General features: G+C 34.8%; 1 long non-coding RNA gene across 1 annotated transcript; it reads right to left on the reverse strand.

Moving 5' to 3' along the window:
* Positions 1 to 4,711: 4,711 nt before the first annotated feature.
* LOC111901538 (uncharacterized) lies at positions 4,712 to 6,405 on the reverse strand. Its single transcript, XR_002853523.2, has 2 exons — positions 5,483 to 6,405; positions 4,712 to 4,956 (listed from the first exon to the last, which is right to left on the reverse strand). It is a non-coding gene; the product is annotated as an uncharacterized LOC111901538 (long non-coding RNA).
* Between the last annotated feature and the right edge of the window lie 1,788 nt (positions 6,406 to 8,193).

Raw genomic sequence — 8,193 nt, forward strand, 5'->3', positions numbered from 1 at the left:
AACCAAAATCAACATAGTTCAAATCGTCTTGTGTTATAAGGTTTTCAACATGATCATACTAGAAATACTTGTAATTAACACTTTTGTGACCCTTAAAGAGTATGATTTAAACAATATCATGAGTTGTGTTTCTCTTATCTATATCAATACTTTGTGTATGCATTTGAAAGAATAACCTGCAAGGTTAATGACTTAAAGTGATTTCATGTAAGGAATATTATGTCCAAATCAAATAAGATAAGAGAAAATGGTTGAGATAAGTGCCAAGTTAACTAACAAGTGCTTAATCACTTAAGTCATTTTGCTAAAAATACTTCTTAATTCGTCTTATGATTTTCGAGATTTACCACCTTCCCTCTCCATAACTAGATCATCTAACTAACTAACTAACTAATAAATAGTTAGTTAACTAAATCCTATCCCTGACTAACTAACTGATCAAGTGGCTAGAAAAGATCATATCTCATCATCACCACATCCTATCACAAGCTAGCCTAATTGATTCCATCTTATCTTCTCTTCTTCTTTCCTTAAAAATCTCGAAAAATCTCTCTCTCATTCACCAGCCAATACTCCAGGGAGAAGCCCTCAATCTTCATCCCATTTCCAGCCACACAAACTTCCTTCCAACTCTTCAAAACTGTGAACCTTAAAGGGGCTGTTTTCCCTTGGTTTTTCATCCACCATTTCACCTATATAAACCTTCATTTTGCTTGATATTTTCACATCCAAATAAACCTGGAAGTTATTCGTTATGCTACTCTTTTAAATAGGGACTCAAAACAGTGGCTAAACTACTCTATTCTTACCTTCTCGCTGAGAAAATTTCGTGATATCAACATAGCCAAGACAGTAGCTATTTTCGAGCATCAAACCAACACCCAAAAGTCCTCCATCTTGCAGTCCATTTTCGAGATTCAAAGTAGACCATATGTAGCTACTTTTAAACACTTAAAACCCTAGAGAAAGTTCCGTTCCACTCTGAAAAATCTTGTGTTTTCCACCACCTTTTGGCAACATACTATAGATCCAAGTTAAAGCTAGGTATATTCTTGATTTCTACTCTTTATTTTTATCATCAAGTCCACTGATTTTAAATGATTTAAGACAATATAAAAATCTAACATACATGTAAATATATTTCTTTATGTGTTAATACATCCAAAGAATACTCAAATCGCGAACTTGAGTGGAACCAGAAACCGCACAAACCATTCTCAAACCGAATAATTCTACGTGAAAAAAGTGAGTTTTCTACGGACCCTCTTTTATGTTTTACAAGTTTTTGGGGGATAATACACATTAAAAAAATTCTTGTTGAATGATTTAAAGGCTTAAATAACTAAAAATACAAGTTATGTCTCTAAACATATCTAAGCTTAAATTTCAGCTTTTTATAGAAACGTTGTGGTCTGTTCAAGGACTGTTTTGTGCTTCTTAAACCTCATGGATTTCAAAACTATACAATATGCAAATAGTTCATGTCTATACCTTTTCAAGGACTACTCTCACATGTTCATATGATTTTTCTACAATTTATGACGATATTTACAAAACTGTCTATCATTTAAAAACATTTCGGAACAGTCTATAAAAATGAACATTTTCACTCTGATTAGGAACCACTTAAGGTCAGGTTAAAAAATCATGGAAAAAGTAGACTCATTTTCTAAGCTCTGAGAGTTCGCGGATCCCAATTTCGATTCACAATGATTTTTCTAGAATTTTTCTAAAAACACTGATAGAATTGCCCTTTTGATTAACCTTGTTGTTTAGTCTTTCAAATGCATACACTAAGTATTGATGTAGATAAGAGAATGGTTAATTTCATTATAACTTTTTACTTATTTTGTCACTAACCAATTTTTTTATGTATTCTAGATCACTCAACTTGTAAATTTAAAGTCGAAGAAGCCATTTTCAAATATATGACTAGGTAAGTAGGTTATCATCTTTATGTCGCATGCCACATAGCATTCTAAATTACATCAGCCCACATGGCATACTCAATTGAACTGGCCCACGTAGCATGTGGATCTTTTTGTTAAATATTAATTTTTTTTAATTGTAAAAGCAATAAGTGGTTTTGAAATTTATTATTATTGTTATTACAATGAATATAAAATATTTGAATGTTTGAAAATGTGAAGAACACCGACACCACTAATCCACCATCCACCACTACCACAATCCCTCAACACTCAAATGTGGGTTTCTAAATCGATATGTACAAACCTAGAAATCATGTCGTCATATTCAAAGAACAAATGAACAAAGACACTCACATTTTGTGCGAACCCTAACATCCCATAAATCCATAACATAGTAAATTGATGATGGGAAAACACCAAAACAAAATGGAAAATAAAAGTTGTAAAAAAGAACCGAAATTTGGGAAATGAAGTCGCCGCTAATCCGCCAGCCACCACTACCACAATCCCTCAACACTCAAATGTTGGTTCCTAAATCCATACGTACAAACCTAGAAATCATGTCGTCATATTCAAAGAACAAATGAACAAAGACACTCACATTTTGTGCGAATCCTAACAACCCATAAATCCATAGCATAGCAAATTGATGATGGGAATACACCAAAACAAAATGGAAAATAAAAGTTGTAAAAAAGAACCCAAATTTGGGAAATGAAGTCGCCGCCACCACTGTTCACCTCTTGGAAGTCATTGGAAAAAAAGCCAAATCTGATCATTTTCGAAGAACCAACACTTCCACTAGAAAGGTGGTATCACTTAACAAATCGGGTGACATAAGATTGGAGTGTGAGATCACCACCGAAGAGGGGTAAACATTCTAAACCGCCATTGGAAACAACGCGAATGGATGGTGTGATGCAGGGAATTAATGGTTCCTGGTTGTGGGTGGAGACGTTCGAAATACCGCGTTGTATTCCTCTTCAGCGAAAGATGATATCATACACAAACTATTTCAACCTGAAACCCTCTAATCCATATCTAGTGTGAAGCTTGATAACAAATTTAGGGGGTTTACGGAAACAGTGGTTTCATCGATGTAAACTATTGCTTGCGATCAAAACTAGATCTAAGGTGAAGCTTGACAACATACAAAGGAGCTGATTCATTATAGAAAAATCTAGGGCTAACATTGAAAGGGAGGATTTGTTTCTAAGGTTCAATTAAGAAAGGTTGATACCAGATGGAAGGGAAATATGTTTTAATTACATTAAAAGGTAAAAGGTAATTATCTATGTCAGGTAAATATGTTTTAGATCTATAATACTAGATCTTGAAGCCGTTGATGCCACTTTTTTTGCTTTATTTATTACAACGGGCCGATGAAGTGCTCATCTTCAAAGTCGAGCAGATTATCGTTGCTGTCGAAATGTGTCCGTGCGTCCAATTGTTGACATGTTGCATTGGGGTTACTTGAACGCTTTGAACCAAAAGATTGTGAACTTCTTTCCATTTGCTCTTTCCATTTCGGAGCATGTTTCAACTTTAGCCAATGTTTCACATACGAAAAAGCTTTGCGGGTTGGCGTTATTTTTTCAAATTGGTCCAAATCCGCCTTGAAAACATCAAAATCATTTTACCCGCTTTTTCGTATGTTTAGGAGGTTGTTGTAAATTCCTCCAAATTCAGTGCATTTGAGTCCAATGTCACGCAACTTGGAGCTAATTTGATTGGGATTTTGAGTTTTACTTCCCGTTAACTCATAAAATACCGCACAAACTTCTCCCAAAAACAACCGAATGTTTGACTATCGCCTTTGATCGGGTCTTAGGAAGTCGAAATCCATGTCTCGGCTAGCTTTTCTTTTTCTTCTTTTGTCCATGGGACCCTTTCTTGGGTTGTGTTGGGTCGGGCCGGTTTTTTTCCTTTTTTATTTTTAGGTTGAGGTGATGGTGAATGTTGAGTTTCCGAAACAATTTGACAAAACCACCTTGAGGTGATTCCATGGTTGAGAATTGGCGAGAGGTTGTGTCTAACGCAAAAGCGTTATGGAGTTTGCGGTTTCTAAAGTTTGGGGGGTATTTTTGTTGGGATCCACTTTTGATTGATATGAAATTGTTGTGTGTGTATTGTGTATAGAGAAAGAAAAGAATGATGTAAAAAATGAATGTAAAAATATGTTATTTATAGGTAAAACTAGAAGTTTAAAAAATGTAGCCGTTCAACGGCTAATTCTTTTCCTTTTCTCCCATTCGCCGTTCTCCTTTGTCCTCCCGAGCACGAGGCTCAACGAAGACGACCGACCACGAGAACCTGGGGTGGTGTGCACGGACCAGTATCGTGGTCACGTAGACTACGAACCAGCTCGTGGCGGGTATACCAGAAGGTCTTATGAGATATAAATATGTATCTAAGTTGAACCTATAATAGTTCCCAGCCCTATCACCCACATACAAAACCTTGTCTTCCTTTAAAAAAAATCAACCACAAAGCAATACATATCAAACATTTCCAAATTTTATACCAATTCTAAAATAATGAAATAAAAGAAAATATTACATTTTCGAATCATTTGATAAGCTACAAGGATTCTTACTCCCTGTTAGCTACAAGATCATGGTGGGACTAAGACTTGTTCTTGAACTCTTGTTTGTGAGAAGACGTGAATGCTCTCGGAACCTCATCATTCAAAATAGCACTAGAACACTTTTGAATAAAGAATGTTTCTATTAAAGTTTCCTTGCAATGAAAGGCTATCCATAATTCCTTCTTCACAAAAATGGAATAAACGCCAAGTAGGCTTAAAGAATACCAACTTTATAATTGTAAAAGGACAATGGTGAAATAGAAGTAATCAAGACTAAAAATATACAGAAATAATCATTTTAAGGTATATAGTATCAGAGTGTTACATTTATATATAATATGCAATTTCAAAGCTCTTTTGTCCAAATGACTAAATACCCCTACATATCTTTCTTGTCTCCAAAGACCTCCACACAAGACAATATGTAGATGGTCGTATCTGAAATAAAAAATTATGTCGCAGGTCAGATTTAGAAAAATAGAGGTATAAATGTAGAATAATATAAACATTATAGTCTTTACATGATGATCTTTATTTTCCTGTGTGAGATCGAGAGGGTGAAAGAAAAATTATAGCCTGGTGTTAAATAATAAGCACAAAACAGTCAACATGTTACTACTCAACATTTAAACTGAAGAACCAAACAAATACCATTTATGGTCACTTTGTAAAACTCACATCTAGATTGAAAACCCTAAAAAAATGTTAATATTCGTGTTGGAAAATCCATATTTGAAAAGAAATCCCAAAAGCTATTCTAGTTATAGTTTAAAAACCCCAAAATTAGAATAGAGAATCATACAGAGGGTGTGATTATATTCATCGATCTCACCCCTTATTTCTTTTATCCAACAGAAAATCATCAGCACCCGCACATAATAAAAACCCTATAACACTTTCATAAAAAAATCTTATTTTTTCATAAGAATGATGGAAGCACAAACTAATGATGAACAACAAGAACCTTGATGATGGTCGCTAGTGAGGCAGGGTAGGGAACAAATTTTGGTGGTCGAAGAAGGTGGTGGCGCGGGTAGCAGGTGATCAGATGTAGGAGATGGGTTGAGGTCGATCGCGGTGAGGGAAGGAGGTGCTGGCTGTAAAATATGGTAGAGAAAGTGGTGGTGTTAGGGTCAACGGAAAGTGTGGTGTTGGTGAATAGACTAAGCTAGATCTGGTTCTGATGATGGATGTTGGAGACGACACTAGTAGATGGTGAGGCTGAAGGGAGAAAGGCATTCGATCGAGAAAAGTGTGGATGAAGATTGATCAGGTCTTTTTGGAGTCTGTTTCAGCCATCGGATCTATTATCAAATCAATGAGCCAAAGGAAACACGTTGGTTATCCATGTGAAGCCATGTAAAAAATCCTTGTGAAATTTTTGTGATGCATATATATAACTTTAGGTCTCCCGACACTGCAGAAATAAACTTGTTTGCGTTGAGTTCTTCAATCTGTCAACCCGCCAATCCGTCAACCTGTTTAGGTCATATATGGGTTTCTTAAAAACTATATAGGTTCAGGGGCGGTCCTAGGTCGGTGCCCGGTGTGGCACCGACAACACCTAGCTTCCGCGCACGATGTAGAATTTTCTTTTTTTAAAATTTTTACCTATTGTGCCACTACGTAAAAAAAATCGTGCAACTACTAAAAAAATTGTGCAACTACATAAAAAAAATATTGTCACTCTTTCGGGAATTACCAAACGAAAAAAATAATAATAATGAGCCAAATGTTTTGTTCAATTATTGTATAATAGTTCAATTGTCTAAAGCCCTAAAGCCCAAAATAAAACTTAATTTGATAAATTAGCAATTGGGCTAATTGCTTGTAAAAAAGATAGCTCAATAATCCTAATTGTAATTGTTGTTTTGTTGATCGGTACAAAGAAAAAAAAAACAATGATTACCGAATAGACGACTCACGGTCTCACGCACGACTACTCGACTTCCTGCCTTCTGCCTCCAAAATTGTGCGATCATGCGATGGCTACTGTCGACATTCATTGAGTCGACAACCTCACAATCCTTAGACCTTGATCGATTTCATTGTTGGATCGATCACAATCCTTGATCGATTTCAACAATAGTCAATCACTCAATCTCTTGAAGCAAGTATCGATCAAGTTCCCTCTTCTTTCAATTTCTACTGTTTTGGTTAATAAAATACACTTCAAAGTTCTACACTACAATGAAGCAAGTAAGTTTTACCAATTCATTAAGATATTTGGAATTGATATGTTTTTTTGAAGTTAGTGATTGACTTGGGTGAAATTGATTTGTTTTGTTGAAGTTATATTGTTTGCTTAGGTTATATTGCTATGTTTTTTATTGAATTGATTGTTTGATTAGGTAAAATTGATATGTTTTATTGCATTGATTGTTTGATTAGATGAAATTGATATGTTTTATTGAATTTATTGTTTGATTAGGTGAAAGCAACTTGTTTTATTGAAGTCATTGTTTGATTAGGTGTAATTGTTATGTTTTACTGAATTTATTGTTTGATTAGGTGAAAGCAACTTGTTTTATTGGAGTCATTGTTTGATTAGGTGTAATTGTTATATTTTTATTGAATTTATTGTTTGATTAGGTGAAAGCAACTTGTTTTATTGAAGTAATTGTTATGTTTTATAGGTTAAACTAAGTGGTTTTTTTTACCAAAAGACAAAGACCTAATCCTAATGAAAGTGGTGAAGAATGTTTCCAAATACTAATCACCAATCAATCAATTCCTTCCATTTCTAATCCTAATGCAACTCCACAAACACCAATCACCAATCAATCAATCCTTTCGGTTTCTAATGCAACTCCACAAACACAATGCTCCAACCAACCTAATAATAATGTTGACTTGAAAGATCTTCCAAAGGACCCGGCGGATAGGCCATTGATTACAAGTTACAAATCAAATATAAGAGATGATGTAAGAAGAGCATATTTGCTTCAAGGACCGTGTCAAGTAAGGGCACATAAGTTTCCAAAAAAAGATAGGTGATAGATTTAGAAGATTCGTTCCTTCATGGTTTGATGACTTTGATTGGTTGGAATATAGTGTGAAAAAGAATAGTGCATATTGTTTATATTGTTATTTGTGTGGGGACCTCATGGGACAAAAAGGAGGGAGAGACGCATTTGTTTCCCAAGGTTTTGATACTTGGAATAAAAAAGATGCATTTCAAACTCATGTGGGTGGTGTTGATAGTTTTCACAACAAAGCAAAAGAAAAGTGTGTGTTTTTAGTGAGGGAAAAACAAGCTATCAATGTAGTCTTGAGGAAGCAAACCGAAGCAGAGGATCATAAATATAAAGCTCGATTACGTGTTTCTATTATTGTTGTTAGACTTTTATTGAAAACCGGTTTACCGTTTCGTGGTCATGACGAGTCGGTTAACTTGGAAAATAGAGGGCTATACATTGAAGTGTTAAAATCCATTCGAGAGACTAGTGAAGATATTTTTAGCAATACTTTAGAAAATGCTCCTAAAAACAATCAACTAATTTCCCCTAAAATTCAAAAAGAACATGTGCAATGTTTTACACAAGAAGCACTTTTGAGTATTTGTCAAGAGATTGGTCAAGATGTTTTTGCTTTACTAGTTGATGAATCTAGTGATGTTTCAAAAAATGAACAAATGGCTATTGTTTTGCGTTATGTCGATAGTCTTGGCTTTGT

The sequence above is a fragment of the Lactuca sativa genome, chromosome 4 (genome assembly GCF_002870075.4).
Source record: "Lactuca sativa cultivar Salinas chromosome 4, Lsat_Salinas_v11, whole genome shotgun sequence".
Taxonomy (NCBI): domain Eukaryota; kingdom Viridiplantae; phylum Streptophyta; class Magnoliopsida; order Asterales; family Asteraceae; genus Lactuca; species Lactuca sativa.